Here is a 17,631-nt window from a genome sequence, read left to right on the forward strand (position 1 = left end):
CTATCTCGCTCCCTCTCTCATTCTATTCTCTCTGTCTCTCCACACGCCCATTCCCTCGCGCTCACTCCCGCGACATCTTCCTCGTGTCCTCTCCCTCGCGCGCTCTTCCTCACGTGCTCTCCTTTGCGCTCTCTGCCTCCCGCCAACTCCCTCGTGCGCTCTCCCCCTCGCGATGTCCCCTTCTGTCGCTCTCTTTCGCGCTCACCATCGCCCGCACGCTCTCCCTCAAGCCCTCTCCATCACGCTCACTCTAACGTCATCTCCATGGCACCCTCTCCGTCGCGCCCTCTCCCTCACGTGCTCTCCCGCGCGCCCTTTCCTCGCGATGTCTCACTCGCTTTCTCCTTCGCGCCCTCAGCCCTCGCGCTCACTTTCTCTGTCTCTCCATCTCTCACAGAGAGACAAGTGAACGGATCGGTTCTCTGTCTTCAATTGTAAAACAGGAGCATTCTCCTACAGGAAGATAGTTCAAGTTGGCAGTGAGAGGGAGAACCTACAGGTAGAGATGGAGGAGAAAAGGAAGGTGAAGGAAAGGACGGGTTTTGACGGGAGCAGGAGTGATTGATAGAGACGAAAGTAAACTCCAAGATCAGGCAGTTTTGTCAGAACCGGGAAGCAGGGAAAACAGGTTCTCCTCAAGCTCCAATTTAACAGGGCGAGAGGTGAGGCGCAAAAGGGATTTCTCTGGGATGGTGAGGTCAGTGATGCCGTCGGGCTCAGCTGTAAACAGTTGTTTTGTAACTCTAAAGCAACACACACAAAATGGAAAAGATTAAACAGTTGACAGGATTCTGATGAAAGGTCTCGGCAGGAAAAGTCGACAATTTACTCTTTTCATAAATGCTGCCTGGCCTGCTGAGTTCCTTCAGCATCTTATGTGAGGAAAATAGTAAACAGTCGACATTTCCAGTCGAAACCTTTCATCAGGATGTGATTTTGTGTGAGTTGTTTTGTATTTCGAGCATCTGCAGATTTTCTGGTGTTTGATTTGTAACTCTGTTCATCACATTGTTTCCATTCACCTACAAGTGGGTGGATAGAATTGGGAGCATGACGGCAGCTGAATTGTAAAACTTTACAGCGTTTATTTCTAACGTTTCATCAGTTTCAATATCCGATTCAGCGGGTATTTCACCGCATTCTTCAGTTCCTCCCGGAATTTGCTCTGAGTCAGGGCGTAAATACACGTGTTGGTGCAGGAACTGAGAACCTGCAGCATGTCCGCTGTGTGTTCTGTGATGTAACGGGGATCCGTGACAGAATAAACAAAACTCATTGAAATCCGTTTATAGATAGAAAATACCACCTGTGTTCCCCACAACAATATGAAACTACCGGTGATGCTGAAGAGCAAAACGATGGATTTGCGTCGGTTCTCCATCTCCCGGTCCTTGTCATTCTCTCCACTCTTTTGTCCCCGGAGCCCCCTGCGGGCTCGACTGGCCGCTAGAATCCGCCTGACAGTCAGAATATTGAACAGCAACATCAGAAAGAATGGGACACAAGGGACTAAAATGCGGTGAAACACCTCAAATGCCGACCATGAGGGAGAGTTTGTGAAGCTCGGTGTCAGAACACAATCCCAGGGAACACCATCAATTATTTCTCCAGGCCCGGATACAAAGCCCCAGGGGACAGTCTCCAAACAGGCCAGCACACTCACTGTCCCGATAACCACAGCCGCCGTTCTCTCGGTGCAATATTTTGTTTTCAGCTTCTCACAGCAAATAGCCACAAATCGATCGACGGTGAAAGCGACAGTCAGCCAGACTGAGGCCGCAGTGCTCGCAAAAATCAACCATTCACCGAGTCTGCACACAGGAGTGATTCGCAGGAATGATCGGGGAAAATAAATCCCAGCAGTTCCCCTCATCAGCGGATCGGAGATAACGACCAGGAGATCGGCCGCTGCCATTCCCACCAGATAGCGAGTGACACATTTGGAGAGACCGCACTTTCCCCGGGACAGGATCACAATCGCCACCAAGTTCGCTGGAAGAGAGACAGGGAACAGCAAGTTGAGAAAATACTGAGCAGAAGCCGATGCTGCAGCTTGAGGGGATCCTGTAATATTTCCACTTTATTGTTACATTTAGCGGTGGGAGGGTCGAGAGAGGGCGCAGAGCGGCGGGACAGAGAATGAGTTTACACAGTAAAATAAATTCAATATCATCTGGATACGGATTCCTTACTGATGATCGAAATCTGAAGTGGCACCGGAAAACTAAAACTGGGTAACTACCTCCTCAGAGTCAATACTGGATGGAACATTTTCTACCGGAGCCTTCCGCGTCTCGTCTGGATGAAATGAATAAATCCGGACGCTGATGGCGGGATTCTTCCATCAGACAATCATCAACTTCCATGGCGATCCCTGTCAGCGACAGAACAGCCGAAGGACGGAACAACAACAGGAAATGCTGGAAACACTGATTTAGGTAAAACAAAATATGTGGAAAAACAGTTAAAGTATCTCTCCTCAGAACTGTTCTCAGAGAGACCTCTGACACGAGTGTTAACTGGTTTCTCTTTCCATACAAGCTGCTTGGTGTTTCCAGCATTCCCCGAGTTTGTTCCCTATTCCAACACTTACCACCTCACTGACTTTACAACAGAACATTGACTGATTCCAACAGATACAACGAGTTCTGGCAAATCCTCACAGACAGACATGACGTCTCCCGTTGATTCCATCACAGGGAAGCAGGGGAGAGGAATTCAACGTCCAGCAGGAAACTCGGTGCCGTAGTCAGATATCTGTCTGATAGAGATATGATGGAAAACGTTTCACTCTGAAGCACTAGGTCGGCTCTGTTAGTTGACTCTGCAATGAGTTCAGTCTGTTGTCCATCAGCTGTTTACATTCAGTCATACCGCAGACATTTATTTAAAATCGACCATAGATTCGATCTACAGCACGAAAGTCCGCACATTCACTAAATTGTTACTACGAATCATTTGTTTGAGTATTGCTCCTAACTCAGAAATCCGCTCACATACAAATGCAGACGATCAATTGGTATAATCTCCGCGGGCTCTATAAACGCAATATTTGCAAATGCAGTGCAGCTGCTGCAAGACCAAACGCACAGAGACGGAACATCCCATTACTGATCACAAACTGCTGGAAGAACACTGTCTGACAAGCTCAGTTCCACCGATGTTGGCGGATTCGCTAAATTCCTGCAGCGGTTTGTTTCCAGATCCAAATTCCAGCATCTGTCGTCCCGGTGTTTCCACTCCATTCCTGAAAAGCGGAATACCGGGACTGGAATGTGAGAGTTGAAACCGGCGGCAGAATCAATCACAACGTTGGAATTAAACTTCAACATCCGCCCACGGCAGCTGACACTGCGGCTTACCGGGAATTCCAAAGGCTGAAATAAAAGGATAGTAAACGTCTTCTATCCGCCAGATGACTGGATACACCATTTCAGTGAGAATCTGTGATTTCTGTTGCTCCTGTGTTCACAGCTCCGGCAGACAGCTGATGCATTCAAAGCGGCCCTAATTTATACAGAGGATCTGTCTCCCGAGATACGGTTATACACCTCACTAACTTGCTCAGTTACAGTTGCTTGAACAAACACTTCCATTCAATACCTTTGTCTCTATTGTAAATATTCGGGCGATTGGAGACAAATACATGAAAATTCTTTGGCTTTATCTCAGCAGAGTCTCTGGTGAAAATAGGCCGGTTGATTTAATTACAAAGACTGAGCTTTGTCACGGAGCAGCGACATTTACATATTTCGTCTTTTTGTTGGGTAATTACTGATTTCTGAACGGACACCAGCGACACAGACCGATCTCTACTTCCGTCCCTACAGTTTCCCATTTTGTAAATGTTCTTTAGTACTTCAGCTTCTTCCTGATCTCTCACTCTCTCAGCCCCCCCCCACACACACACACAAACACACACAGACAGACACAGACACAGCCACACGTACACACACAGAAACAGTTGTACACTTGTATTTCTATGTTATATCAAATGTCCTGTTGTACATACTGGACAGGTATATGGAGGAATTTAAGGTGGGGAGTTGAATGGAAGGCAGGGTTTGAGGGTCGGCACAACATTGTGGGCCGAAGGGCCTGTCCTGTGCTGCACTATTCTACACTTCTATGCTCTATGCTTACTATAAATTGCACATTGCACATTTGGACGGAGACGTAACGTAGAGATATTTACTCCTCATGTAAATGAAGGATGTAAGTTATAAAGTCAATTCAATTCAAAACCCACAACCACAGATTCGAACAAAGATACAATAGTGAGACCACGATTAGGATGGAAACGGTCAAATGAGCACACTACAAATGTACAATCAGGAGAAAATATGAGATGCTGGAAATCCAAGTCAACGCAAGAAATTCTGCTGAGTTCCTCCAAAATTTTGTGTGTGATATTGCTGAAGTCACAGTCTTTAATGGGTATCTCAAATCTGTCAAATGTCAAAGGAAATTCAGAAGAAATATTTCAATCTGCAAAGGAATGGGCAAACTGGTTAAATAAAAAAGAAAAGTACTCGAAACAGGTAGATGAATAGATGCAGGATGACTGAAAGTGAAGGAGAAAAAAGGCAATCATGAGATAACATGTTAGCTGAGAGAGAGAGAGAGAGAGAGAGAGAGAGAGAGACAGAGAGAGAGAGAGAGACAGAGAGAGACAGAGAGAGAGAGAGAGAGGGGGGGGGAGACAGAGAGAGAACCAGACAGAGAGAGAAAGAGAGAGACAGGCAGAGAGAGAGAAGGAGGCAGAGAGAGAGAGAGGGAGAGAGAGAGACAGAGAGAGACAGGGAGACAGAGAGAGACAGAGAGGGAGAGAGAGAGACAGAGAGAGGTAGAGAGAGATAGACTGAGAGAGGGAAAGAGAGACAGAGAGGGAGTGAGACAGAGAGAGGGAGAGAGAGTCAGACAGATAGAGAGGGAGAGAGAGACAGAGAGAGGGAGAGAGAGACAGTGAGAGAGTCAGAGAGAGGGAGAGAGAGACAGAGAGAGCAGGAGGGAGGGAGAGAGACAGAGAGAGAGGGAGAGACAGAGAGAGACATGGAGAGGGTGAGAGAGGGAGAGACAGACAATTAGGCAGATGTTTCTCCTGTATCTGCCAGTCTCTGCTACAGAGTGAGGGTGTAGGAGTCAATCTCTGCTGGTCAGTTTCGGGTGCCTTGTGTAAATGTCTGCTTGATTCTCCAGCGGTCAGTCTCTGGTACAGTGTGAGAGTGTGGGGTTCATTCTGTACCTGTCAGTCTCTGGTACAGTGTGAGAGTGTGGGGTTCATTCTGTACCTGTCAGTCTCTGGTACAGTGTGAGAGTGTGGGGTTGATTCTGTACCTGTCAGTCTCTGGTACAGAGTGAGAGTGTGGGGTTCATTCTGTACCTGTCAGTCTCTGGTACAGTGTGAGAGTGTGGGGTTGATTCTGTACCTGTCAGTCTCTGGTACAGTGTGAGATTTGCGGTTAACACTGCATCTTTTAATCTCTCATCTAGTGTAACATTACAACATTTCTTTCAGATTTATCTTTGCAGTTGAATTTTTTGATTGTCTATTTTTCATTTTAATCAATACCACAGGGACGATGCCACTGGTTACATTGAACTAATATTCAGGTACTTTGCAGCAGAGCATCTGGAGCAACAAGACCAGACCATTGATTCAAACACTCTTCTGTGATAAATATATAACTTTCCTCGAGTCTCGGTGTGGGACGGTTTGAGTGGTGTGTACTCTGTAGTGACATTTGGGCTGATGGAATTGAGAATGATTTTGACTGTAGATTTGTAACCCGTGTGTGCCCAGTGATCAGTAATGAGACCTCTGTTTGATCAGATTGAAACACACATGGGTGATCAGATCGCTGATGACATGAATATTGGTGCAGTTGTGGGTGGTGAGGAAGGTTGTCAAACGGACAGAACTGGATGTAGGTCAGTTGGAATCTTGGATGGAGAAACGGGGGGCAAAGTTTAATCTGGACAAGTCTGACAAGTTTACAGGTCCAATGTTGGAGGAACGTACACAGTAAATGACAGCACCCTTGGGAGCAGTGATATATCTTGATGTGTCTGTCCATATCATCCTGCAAGTGGTATTGAAAGCAAATGGAGATGTGCGGTAACCTTGTCTTCATCAGTCATGGTGTTGTGTACAAACCATAGGATGACATGTTACAGCTGGACAAACCCTTGTTTAGGTCACGTTTCGAGTCGTGTGTGCAGTTCTGTTTGCTACATCACAGAAAGGACATGGGGACTGTGGAAAGGGTGCAGAAGAGATTTCCCAATGTGCTGTCTGGATTAGTATAGGGAAAGTTGGATAACACCTGGATTGTTTTTTTTTATTTTATTTATAAACACAGAGCAAAATAAACCCTTCGAACCACACTGCCCAGCAAACCCTGGCAACCCAATTTAACCCTAATCTATTCACAAGATAGTTTACAATCATGAGTTAACCTTCCCGCTACATCGTTGGACTGTGGGAAGAAAGAGGAGGATCTGAATAAAACTGACGCAATCCACAGGAAGAACATACAGAGACTCTTTAAAGAAGGTGCAGGGGCTGAATTCTGACTCCGATGCCCCGAGCTGTAACAGCGTCCTGCAAATCCTTACATGGTCATGGCGCCCCCGAGTGCAGTCTCACCTGACACCAGTGTCAGCAGAGGTATCGTGGGCCGAATGAGCTTTTCCTAATCCTGTTTGCAGCTATAAGTAGTAGAGAGAACATGACATTTTATTGATGGGGAACAGAATACAAATGTCAGGAGCTTATGCTTCCCTTATAGAAACATTGAAACATAGACAACCTACAGCACAATACAGGACCTTCGGTGCACAATGCTGTGCCACACATGTACTTTAGAAATTACTTAGCGTTACCCAAGCCCTCTAGTTTTCTGAGCTCCCTGAACCTATCCAAAAGTCTCTTAAAAGACATTATTGTAACCTCCCCCAACACCGTCACCGGCAGCCCATTCCATGCATTCACCACTCTCTGCATAAAAATCATACCCCTGACATCTCCTCTGTACCTACTTCCAGGCACCTTAAAACTGTGCCCTCTCGTGCTAGCCATTTCAGCCCTGGCAAACAGCCTCTGACTATTCACATGATCAATGTCTCTCATCATCTTATACACCATATATAGGGTGGGGGAGCCCATTTATACATTATTCAGGGAAGAATCTCAATGTGTTGGAATCAGTTCAAGGAATATTCACTGGACCAATACTGGTAGTGAGCTGGTTGTCTGATGAGGAAAGTCTGGGCTTGTGTTTTCTGTTCGTACTGTCTCCATGTGCTTATACGACCAGAAGGTACAGGAGCAGAAGTAGGCCATTGAGTCTGCTCTGCCATTCAATCATGGGCTGATCCAATTCTTCCAGTCATCCCCACACCCCTGCCTTCTCCTCATACCCTTTTATGCCCTAGTTAATTAAGAACCTATCTATCTCTGCTTTAAATGCACACAAAGACTTGGCCTCCACAGCTGCTCGTGGCACCAGATTCCGCAGCTTTACCACCCTCTGACTAAAGTAATTTCTCTGCATCTCCGGACTTAATGGACAATCCTGAAGTCATGCGTCTTGTCCTGGACCCCACCTACCATGGGAAATAAGTTTTCCATATCTAATCTGTTCAGGCCTTTTAACATTCAGAATGTTTCTATGAGATCCCCATTCATTCTCCCGAACTCCAAGGAATACAGCCCAAGAGCTGCCAGATGTTCCTCATATGGTAAACCTTTCATTCCTGGAATCATTTTCGTGAATATTTTCTGAACCCTCTCCAATGTCAGTATATTCTTTCTAAAATAAGGAGCCCAGAACTGCGCACAAGACTCCAAGTGTGGACTAACGAGTGCCTTATAGAGCATCAACATCACACCCCTGCTCTAATATTCTATACATCTAGAAATGAGTGCAAAAATCGCATTTGCCTTCTTCACCACTGACTGAACCTGGAGGTTAACCTTTTGGGTATCCTGCACAACGCATCACAAGTCTCTTTGCATCTTTGCATTTTGAATCATCTCCCCATCTAAATAATAGTCTGCCCATTTATTTATTCTACCAAAGCGCATGACCATACACTTTGCAACATTGTATTTCATTTGCCGCTTCTTTGTCCATTCCCCTAAACTATCTAAGTCTCTCTGTGGGCTCTCTGTTTCCTCAACACTACACACTTCTCCAACTATCTTTGTAGCATCGGCAAATGTTGGCACAAATACATTAATCCCACAGTCCAAATAATTGACATACCTCATAAAAAGCAGCGGTCCCAACATCGACCCCTGTGAACTCCACTGGTAACCGGCAGCCAGCCAGAAAACAATCCCTTTACTCCCACTCTCTGTTTTCTGCCGATAAGCCAGTGCTCCACCCATTGGCAACTAGAACCAGGGACCAGTATTTCATGACTTGAGCAAAAGATCAGAGGATTCTTTTCTGAATCTTAATGCACCCTCAGACATTGGAATTGATTAACTGACAGGTTTTTTAGATCATATCCTTGTATGCTTTTAAGGGAAAGAGAGGGGGATAGTTTATAAGGAGGGGGTGAAATGTTTCTGTGGGCAGACAGGAACATGGAGTTTAATATTGAAACAGGACAGCCGTGACCTTATTAAATGACAGAGCAGGTGGGAGTTGCTGAGTGGGGACTCCTGCTCCTCATTTGGATGTGGGTGTGAGCTTGTGGTGTGCTGACCAGGACTGTACACAGAGCTCCAGCCGTGACCCCACTTGTGTCTATACAATTCCACCAGAGCTCCCTCCCCTGCCATTCTGTACCTTCAGCCAACAAAAGCAAGCCTCTCATCCGCCTTTTAAACCCATCGAATGCTCCGTCCTTCTAACCTGAGGAATCATTCCACATGCTCTCCCTCTGACCCTCTATTCTTCTCCAGATTCCACAATGTACCGTCTGTCTCTTGGCCTTGTTTGGGCTCCCCACCTGCATCACCTCACCTCTCAGATTAAATTATACCTGCCTACCTGTCTAGTCCACTGATACCTTCCTGTAGTCCTCAGCTTTCCCCCGCACTCTCACCCACATAGCCAACTACACTGGACAACAAATATTTTGCTTCCTGATTACTTTTAGGTATGTATATCTTATGGATTTGGACTGCTGATATTGAAAATCACTATCCAATGTCCCTATCACACACCATCTCTTTGAAATTTCCTATATTTTTATATTTCAATTCATAATTCAAGTCAGATTATTTGATGCCAAGGTTAAGGGAGGCACTTGTGTTGGTCCATAAATCAAGCAGGCCAGCAATAACAGGCAATTCAAAGAACTTCCATTGGGACCAGAGAAAATCGCATGGAAAGCATTCAAGGAAGTTGTTGAAAATGTTCAATATTTTCCCAGGGACCAGGGAAATATTGACCAGTTGTGTTTCACTGTAACTGTTGTACTGGAGATGTGTGTCTGGGTCCTGGGCTCAGTGTGGGACTGAATGTCTCTGCTGTCTGAGACTGTGGAACGAATGAGCTGTCAGTGCCTCTGTGCTCAGTAGCACACCTTGTGTGTGAGAGATGGAGCCACTGTTCTGTTCATTGAGCCTTGGCAAGAGGGAACTTTGGCGTACATTGAAGTCTTTCCTGCAGGTAGGAGAAGGAAAGTGAAAGAGGTAAAAGGCAGACACGGTGTGAAGCGACTGGTGCAGCCAGTGCCAGTGTGTGAGGCCACTCACAGGCTGCAGTTCTCAGCTTCTTCTGAGCAGCAGATGGAGGAGCTCCAAACCAAGGAAGAGACAGACAAACCCCACCAGTTCCCGGTATGGATCCGGGAGTGGAACAGAGGGATGGACACAACATTCATTTCCCATGGGATTCACCACTCAGAATACTCACTGTCCAGCAACAACAGACATTGGGAAATGGGCTAATGGGAAACCGTCTTCCCATGGTCAGGGGAGAGGAAGCTGCAATTATAGTCACCAGCAACTTCTTCCCACTCCGCCACACTCGCCGTGGCCCAATCCCAGCGCAGGAATTAATTCTCACTCCACATTCAAGCTACAGGACCTAGGCCTCTGCAACTGGATCCATGACTTCCTAACCGGAATACCACAATTTGTGCGGATTGGGATAACACTTCCACCTCACTGACAATTAACACTGACACTCCACAGGGCTGTGTCCTTATCTCACTGCTCTACTGTCTCTACACCCAGAACTGTGTGGCTAGGCATAGCTCAAACAGCATTTATAAATTTGCTGATGATACAACCACTGTTTTCAGAATTTCAGATGGTGACAATAAATCATAAATTAGGGTGAACTACCAGTTAGTGGAGTGTTGCTGCAGCAACAATCTTGCACTCAACGTCAGCAAGATCAAAACGCTGATTGTGGACTTCAGGAAAGGTGAGATGAAGGAACACAAACCAATCCTCATCAAGGGATCAGAAGTGGAGAGAGTGGACAATTGCAAGTTCCTGGGTGTCAGCATCTCTGAGGATCTAACCTGGATGCAACATATGATGCAGTTATGAAGAAGGCAAGACAGCGGCTATATTTCATTAGGAGTTGGAGGAGATTTGGTTTGTCAACTAGAACACTAAATAAACTTTTACAAACGTACAGTGGTGATCATTCTGACTGGCTGCATCTCCATCTGGTGTGGGGGGGGGGGGGCTTCTGAACGAGATCAAAGTAAATAGCCAAAACTTGTAAAACTGGTCAACTCTACCATGGGTCCAGGCTCGGTAGTACACAACATCTTCAAGGAGCGGTGCCTCAGGAAGGCACCGATCATCATTGAGAATCACCACCACCCAGGACGTGCCCTTTTCACACTGTTACCATCGGGAAGGAAGGAGAGAATGCTGAAGGCACACACTCGGTGATTCAGGAACAGTTTCTTCCCCTCTGACACCCAAATTCTGAATTCTCAATGGGCATTGAACCCAAGAGCACTACCTAACTACTTTTTCTTTTAATTTATGTTTTAATTCATGTTTTAACTACATTCTTTAACTTAAATATTTAATACTTAATGTAACTCAGTTTTTTCTCTATATTTATTTATCGTGGATGTCATTGTACTGCTGCTGTAAAGTTAACAAATGTCACGACATATGCCGGTGATATTCAATCTGGTTCTGATTAAGTTGCTAATTGAGTCTGCCTCTTCCTCTCCAGCAACAACCTCCATTGCCCTCACTCCAGAATCGATACCATTCCCTCAGCAACACACAATTCTGGAGGAACTCAGAAATCCAGGCAGCATTTATGTAAAAGAGTACATCTTTGGTATCTTAGGCCAAGATCCTATGTTTATGAGTAAAAATAAAACACATATACTGATTTAGAACAGTCCAAACACCATTCTCCCATTGTTGATAATGCTGTTTGTCCAAGACCTTCCCACATTGGAACTGTTACAACCCCTTTTCCACAGAGCCTCATCATCAGCATAGAAAGCCAAACTGAACTCAGGCCCAAGATCATTAAAAAGTATACTTAACTATCAGATTAAACAATATTAAACAGATAACACTACCCTGGGAAGGGAGGTACATTTTCTTCCGCAAACTCTGATGACCCCCCTCACTGAAAATAACCCCCCAAAACAAAAAAAAAAGATACCCATTTGCAAAACCAACATGAACACCAAGCTTAATGAGTTTAGTAAAAAGCCTCTCCCTCCATCGCATATCATAAAAATATTTTAATGTTCAAAAGCACTGCAACTACCGATTCTTTCAGTGTAAAAGGATTCCCAGATATCATTCCCAGTAGTACAAGGGAGTCATAGGTCTCCCTTTGCAAAACCCACATTGGTAGTGACGAAGTAATTCTCTCTTATCCAAAACAATCATCAGCCTAATTACTATCATTTTCACCATTATTTTACACAGTGAGGAAGTGAGACAACAGGCCTGTAGAAACCGGACAGCATCGGATCCCACCCAGGTTTTACAACAGGCTTCACCACAGACCTTTTCCAGTCTCCTGGGAGCATTCTTTGCTTCCAGACCTTCTTATAAAACTCAAGCAACTTCTTTTAGACTGCCTCAGGCAGATACTGGAGTACAGTATATGATAGCTTCCCATATCCTGCCCTGGGCTGTAGTTCTTGCCCCATTGATGGCAAATTTCAATTCAGCCAACGTAAATTCATCATCCATGGCAATCTCAAATGCCTCTTGTTTCTCACAAATCTCCCCACTGTCCACCAAGAGACTCTCTCTTCTCTTAAAACACTCATCCCCTATATTGTCTAGACTATGTGTGTTTGCAAACGTGTTTCTCAAACACTTTGCCTTTTCGTTGTCCTCTGCATCAAATTTCCATTCTCCACTAATACTGGAATCTAGTTATAACCTCTGATGCCATTCATCTTCCTCAGCATTCTCCACACCACCATCAGAGGATCATGGGATGGGAGGCCTCGGGAGAAAGAAAGGGGGAGGGGGAATCCCAGAGGATAGGCAAGGAGTATAGTGAGAGGGACAGAGGGAGAAAAAGGGAGAGAGAAAGATATATCTAATAATAATAATCAATAAATAACGGCTGGCGTGGTCCCATGATGTCTTATATCCCTTTTGCCAATCAACTATCCAGCTCTTGGCTCCATCCCTCCCCCTCCTGTTTTCTCTTATAATTTTGGGTCTCTCCCTCCCCTTCCCACTTTCAAATCTCTTACTATCTCTTCTTTCAGTTAGTCCTGACGAACGGTCTCGGCCCGAAACATCGACAGTACCTCTTCCTATAGATGCTGCCTGGCCTTCTGCGTTCACCGGCAATTTATTATGTGGGTTGTATAACTCTGGTCTGTTGGGGATGGCGACATTAATTTACCGGAATAAGACCTGCAGCAGAGTGAGGAATGATCCGACAGAAAGCAGCTCGGGGACTGGTCAAGTCGCATGGAACAATAGAAGATGCCTCACTACTCAGATGCTTTGTTACGTCATTGAGCGATGGTGGTATAGTGGTGAGCATAGCTGCCTTCCAAGCAGTTGACCCGGGTTCAATTCCCGGCCATCGCAGGGTGTACAGTTTTAGACTACATAACATATAAACCTCTGACATAGACACGATCTACGCAGAACTCCATTGACCTAGTAATCGACTCACGCTAATTCAGGCTGTGAGTGTAAATTGATTCATTAATTATCATTAATTACTTAATTAATTAATTAATTAATTATTCATTAATTACTCCCTCCCCTTTCTAGATCTTTCTGTCTCTGTCTCTGGAGACAGCTTATCCACTGATGTCTAATATAAGCCTACTGACTCTCACAGCTATCTGGACTATTCCTCTTCTCACCCTGTCTCTCGCAAAAACGCCATCCCCTTCTCGCAATTCCTCCGTCTCCGCCGCATCTGCTCTCAGGATGAGGCTTTTCATTCTAGGATGAGGGAGATGTCCTCCTTTTTTAAAGAAAGAGGCTTCCCTTCCTCCACTATCAACTCTGCTCTTAAACGCATCTCCCCCATTTCACGTACATCTGCTCTCACTCCATCCTCCCGCCACCCCACTAGGAATAGGGTTCCCCTGGTCTTCACCTACCACCCCACCAGCCTCCGGGTCCAACATATTATTCTCCGTAACTTCCGCCACCTCCAACGGGATCCCACCACTAAGCACATCTTTCCCTCCCCCCCCTCTCTGCTTTCCACAGGGATCGCTCCCTACGTGACTCCCTTGTACATTCCACCCCGCCATCCCTCCCCACTGATCTCCCTCCTGGCGCTTATCCGTGTAAGCGGAACGAGTGCTACACACGCCCTGACACTTCCTCCCTTACCACCATTCAGGGCCCCAAACAGTCCTTCCAGGTGAGGCGACACTTCACCTGTGAGTCAGCTGGGGTGATATACTGCGTCTGGTGCTCCCGATATGGCCTTTTATATATTAGTGGGACCCGATGCAGACTGGGAGGCGCTTTGCTGAACACCTACACTCTGTCCGCCAGAGAAAGCAGGATCTCCCAGTGGCCACACATTTTAATTCCATATCCCATTCCCATTCTGACATGTCTATCCATGGCCTCCTCTACTCTAAAGATGAAGCCACACTCAGGTTGGAGGAACAACACCTTATATTCCGTCTGGGTAGCCTCCAACCTGATGGCATGAACATCGACTTCTCTAACTTCCGCTAATGCCCCACCTCCCCCTCGTAGCCCATCTGTTACTTATTTTTTATACACACATTCTTTCTCTCACTCTCCTTTTTCTCCCTTTGCCCCTCTGAATATACCCCTTGCCCATCCTCTGGGTTCCCCACCCCCCTTGTCTTTCTTCCCGGACCTCCTGTCCCATGATCCTCTCGTATCCCTTTTGCCAATCACCTGTCCAGCTCTTGGTTCCATCCCTCCCTCTCCTGTCTTCTCCTATCATTTTGGATCTCCCCCTCCCCCTCCCACTTTCAAATCTCTTACTCACTCTTCCTTCAGTTAGCCCTGACGAAGGGTCTCGGCCTGAAACGTCGACTGTGCCTCTTCCCAGAGATGCTGCCTGGCCTGCTGCGTTCACCAGCAACTTTGATGTGTGTTTCATTAATTATCATTCACTGGTTGTGAATCAGAGTTGGAATTCACATCCGTCAAGAGTTTCTCGTTAAATTCTGTTCTGACTCTATTCCAGATTCTACAAGAATGGACACTTCACAGGAAGGATCGGCAAGATTTGTAAAGTGTTGCCTGATTAAAGTGTTTGAGCTTGTTTGCCTTCATTGGAATATCAGAGACTGAGAGGAAACTTGACCAAATTATCAGAATCAGAATCCTTTATTATCGTCAAGGATGTGACACATACAGGGAATTTGATGTCGGTTTCCCTGAGCTCTTGCTGCACAGAATCAAAAAGCAAACAAAACAATAGTGCAAATAACTGTGAACTGTATACAATGAGGTGCTGAATACCAGTGTATGTACAGGTGGACTTGGTTTATAATAGACTAAAATTCAAGTGTTCATAAGACTGATGGCATACAGAAAGATACTGTTCCTGTACCTACGTGTCCTGGCATACAGTGATCTAAAGCACCTACCAGAAGGAAGGAGTTGGAACAGGTGATGTCCAGGGTGTGATGGGTCTACAGTGATGCTGCTTGCTCGCTTCCTGACTCTATGAGAGACATAGATTGGGCAGATAGTCAGAATTGGATTCCCAGGGTAGGGATTTGAAATTCCAGCGGGAATGAATTTAAGGTAGGAGAGAGTTTAAAGATGTGCGGGTCACGTTTTTAGACAGAGTGGGGTGGGTGCTTGGAACGGGCTGCCAGGTTCAGAGACGGAAGGGTGTACGATGTTTTTAGTGTGGAGTGACATGGATCGAGGCACAAAGAGAAAATCTACAGATGATGGAAATCCAAGCAACACAGAAAATGTTGGAGGAACTCAGCAGGCCAGGCAGCATCTGTGGGAAAAAATACAGTCGACGTTTCGGGCCGAGTCCCTTCATCCGGACTGGAGCAAAAACCAATGAGGAATCAGAGTTAGACGGTGAGGGGAGGAAGAAGCACGAGGTGATATTTGAAACCGGTGGGGGTGGGGAGGTGGCTGGTAAATTAAAGACCTGAAACTTTGATTGGTGAAAGAGAAACTGGGCTGGAGAACAGGGAAAGAGAGGAGGCCATGAAAGAAAGAGAAGGGGGCGGAACACCAGAGGGAGGTGATGGGCAGGTAACAGATAAGATCAGAGAGGGAAAAGAGAATGGGGCTTCATGAAGGAGGGGACATTACTGGAAGTTTGAGAAATCGATGTTCATGCCATCAGGTTGGAAGCTACCCAGGCGGAATATAATGTTTTGGTCTTCCACCCTGAGCGTGGCTTCATCGGAACAATACTGGAGGCCATGGGCTGCCATGTCGGAATTGGAATGGGAAGTGGAATTAAAATGGGTGGCCACTGGGAGATCTCGCTTGTTCTGGTGGAGGGAGTGTAGGTGCTTGGCGATGTGGTCTTCCAATCTGTGTCGGGTCTCACCGATATACAGGAGGCTGCACCGGGAGCACTGGATGCAGTCGATGACCTTAAAAGACTCACAGCTGAAGAGTCGCCTTACCTAGAAGGATTGCTTGGGGCCCTGAATAGTACTGAGGGCGGAGGTGTAGGGACAGGTGTAACACTTGTTTCACTTGCAAGGATAAGTGCCAGGACAGAGATCAGTGGGAGGGACGGACACACATGGGAGTTTGGTGGTGGGATCCCGCCGGAGATGGTGGAAATTACAGAGAATTGTGTGCTGGAGGCGGAGGCTGGGGCGAGGGAGGTAGGTGAGGACAAGACAAACCCTTTGCCCAGGGGAGGGAGCGAGGATGCGGTGGGGGCAGACGTGAGCAAAATGGAAGAGATTCTGTTGAGAGCAGCTTTCATGGTGGAGGAAGGGAAGCCCCTTTCTTTGAAAAAAGACGATATCCCCTTTGTTCTTGAATGAAACGCTGTATCCTGAGGTCAGATGCGGCAGAGACGGAGGAATTGAGAGAAGGGGCTGGCATTTTTACATGTAATGGGATGCAAAGCGGTATAGTCCAGGTAGCTGTGAGGGTCTGTGTGGTTATAATAGACATCAGTAGACAAGCTGTCTTCAGAGATAGAGACAGAGAGATGGAGAAAACGGAGGGAGCTGTCGGATATGGGACAGGTAAACTTTTGGGCAAGGTGGAAGTTGCAGGCAAAGCTGATGAAGTAGATGAGTTCCACATGGGTGCAGAAAGAGGTAGCAATACCGTTATTTACATAGTGTAGGGAAAGTTAGGGAGCGACACCAGTGTAAGCTTGGAACATAGACTGTTCCACGGAGCCGACACACAGGCAGGCACAGCTGGGACCCATGCCAGTGTCCATGGCTCACCTTGTGTTTAAGGGAAGTGGGAGGACAAGTTCGGCCAGATGGAGGTGAATGGTGGTGGTGGGGAGCTGGTTGGGTCTGGTTTCCCGATGGAAGCGCAGAGATTTGAGACCTTCCTGGTGCGGGGGTGGGTGGTTTGCTGGACGTTTATAGGGATTGGACATCCACAGTGAAAATAAAATGATGGGGAGCCTATATTGGATGAAAACAATTAGACGCCAACTGAATGATCCAAAATTTAATCAAGCCCACGACATTAGACCCGGCAAGTCCGTTAGTTCCAAAGATGTCGCTCGAGGAAACATGCACTTATGGTCAAAGAGAATGGTGAAGGAGTATGTAACTTACACAATCCTGACAAAAATATACCATGCGCCTTGGGTACTGTACTCTCTCTTTTCCCTTCTTCTATCCGGCTGAAGGTACAAGACAGCACGTAGTACAGGCTCGTGGATAGCTTCAACTCCGCCTTTATGTCTATTGGATGGTGCCCGAGACGATAAGATGGAACCTTGACCTCACAATCTACCCGTTGTGATGCGGCACCTGATTGTTTACCCGCACTGTGCTGTCTCTGTCGCAGTTACATTTCATTCTGCATTCTGTTATTGCTTAACATTGTTCTTTCTCAATACGTTGTGTAATGATTTGATCTCTAGAAATAGTGTGAAAGAGAAGCTTTTAAAAAACATTTTAATTCCCACTGAAGTTAACGCTGCAGTCGCAGGGTCTCCGCACAGCACAGCGTTACCCAGCTGGCAATATAACACTCTGCAAAAACTGCCGGGTCACCAG

At 46.3% G+C, this 17,631-nt stretch overlaps 1 non-coding gene across 1 annotated transcript; it reads left to right on the forward strand.

Annotated features, from left to right (window-relative positions):
- The first annotated feature begins 12,949 nt into the window (after positions 1-12,949).
- On the forward strand, positions 12,950-13,021 carry trnag-ucc (transfer RNA glycine (anticodon UCC)). Its single transcript has one exon. It is a non-coding gene; the product is annotated as a tRNA-Gly (tRNA).
- Positions 13,022-17,631: the final 4,610 nt, after the last annotated feature.

This window comes from Mobula birostris, chromosome 28 (assembly GCF_030028105.1).
Source record: "Mobula birostris isolate sMobBir1 chromosome 28, sMobBir1.hap1, whole genome shotgun sequence".
Lineage (NCBI taxonomy): Eukaryota > Metazoa > Chordata > Chondrichthyes > Myliobatiformes > Myliobatidae > Mobula > Mobula birostris.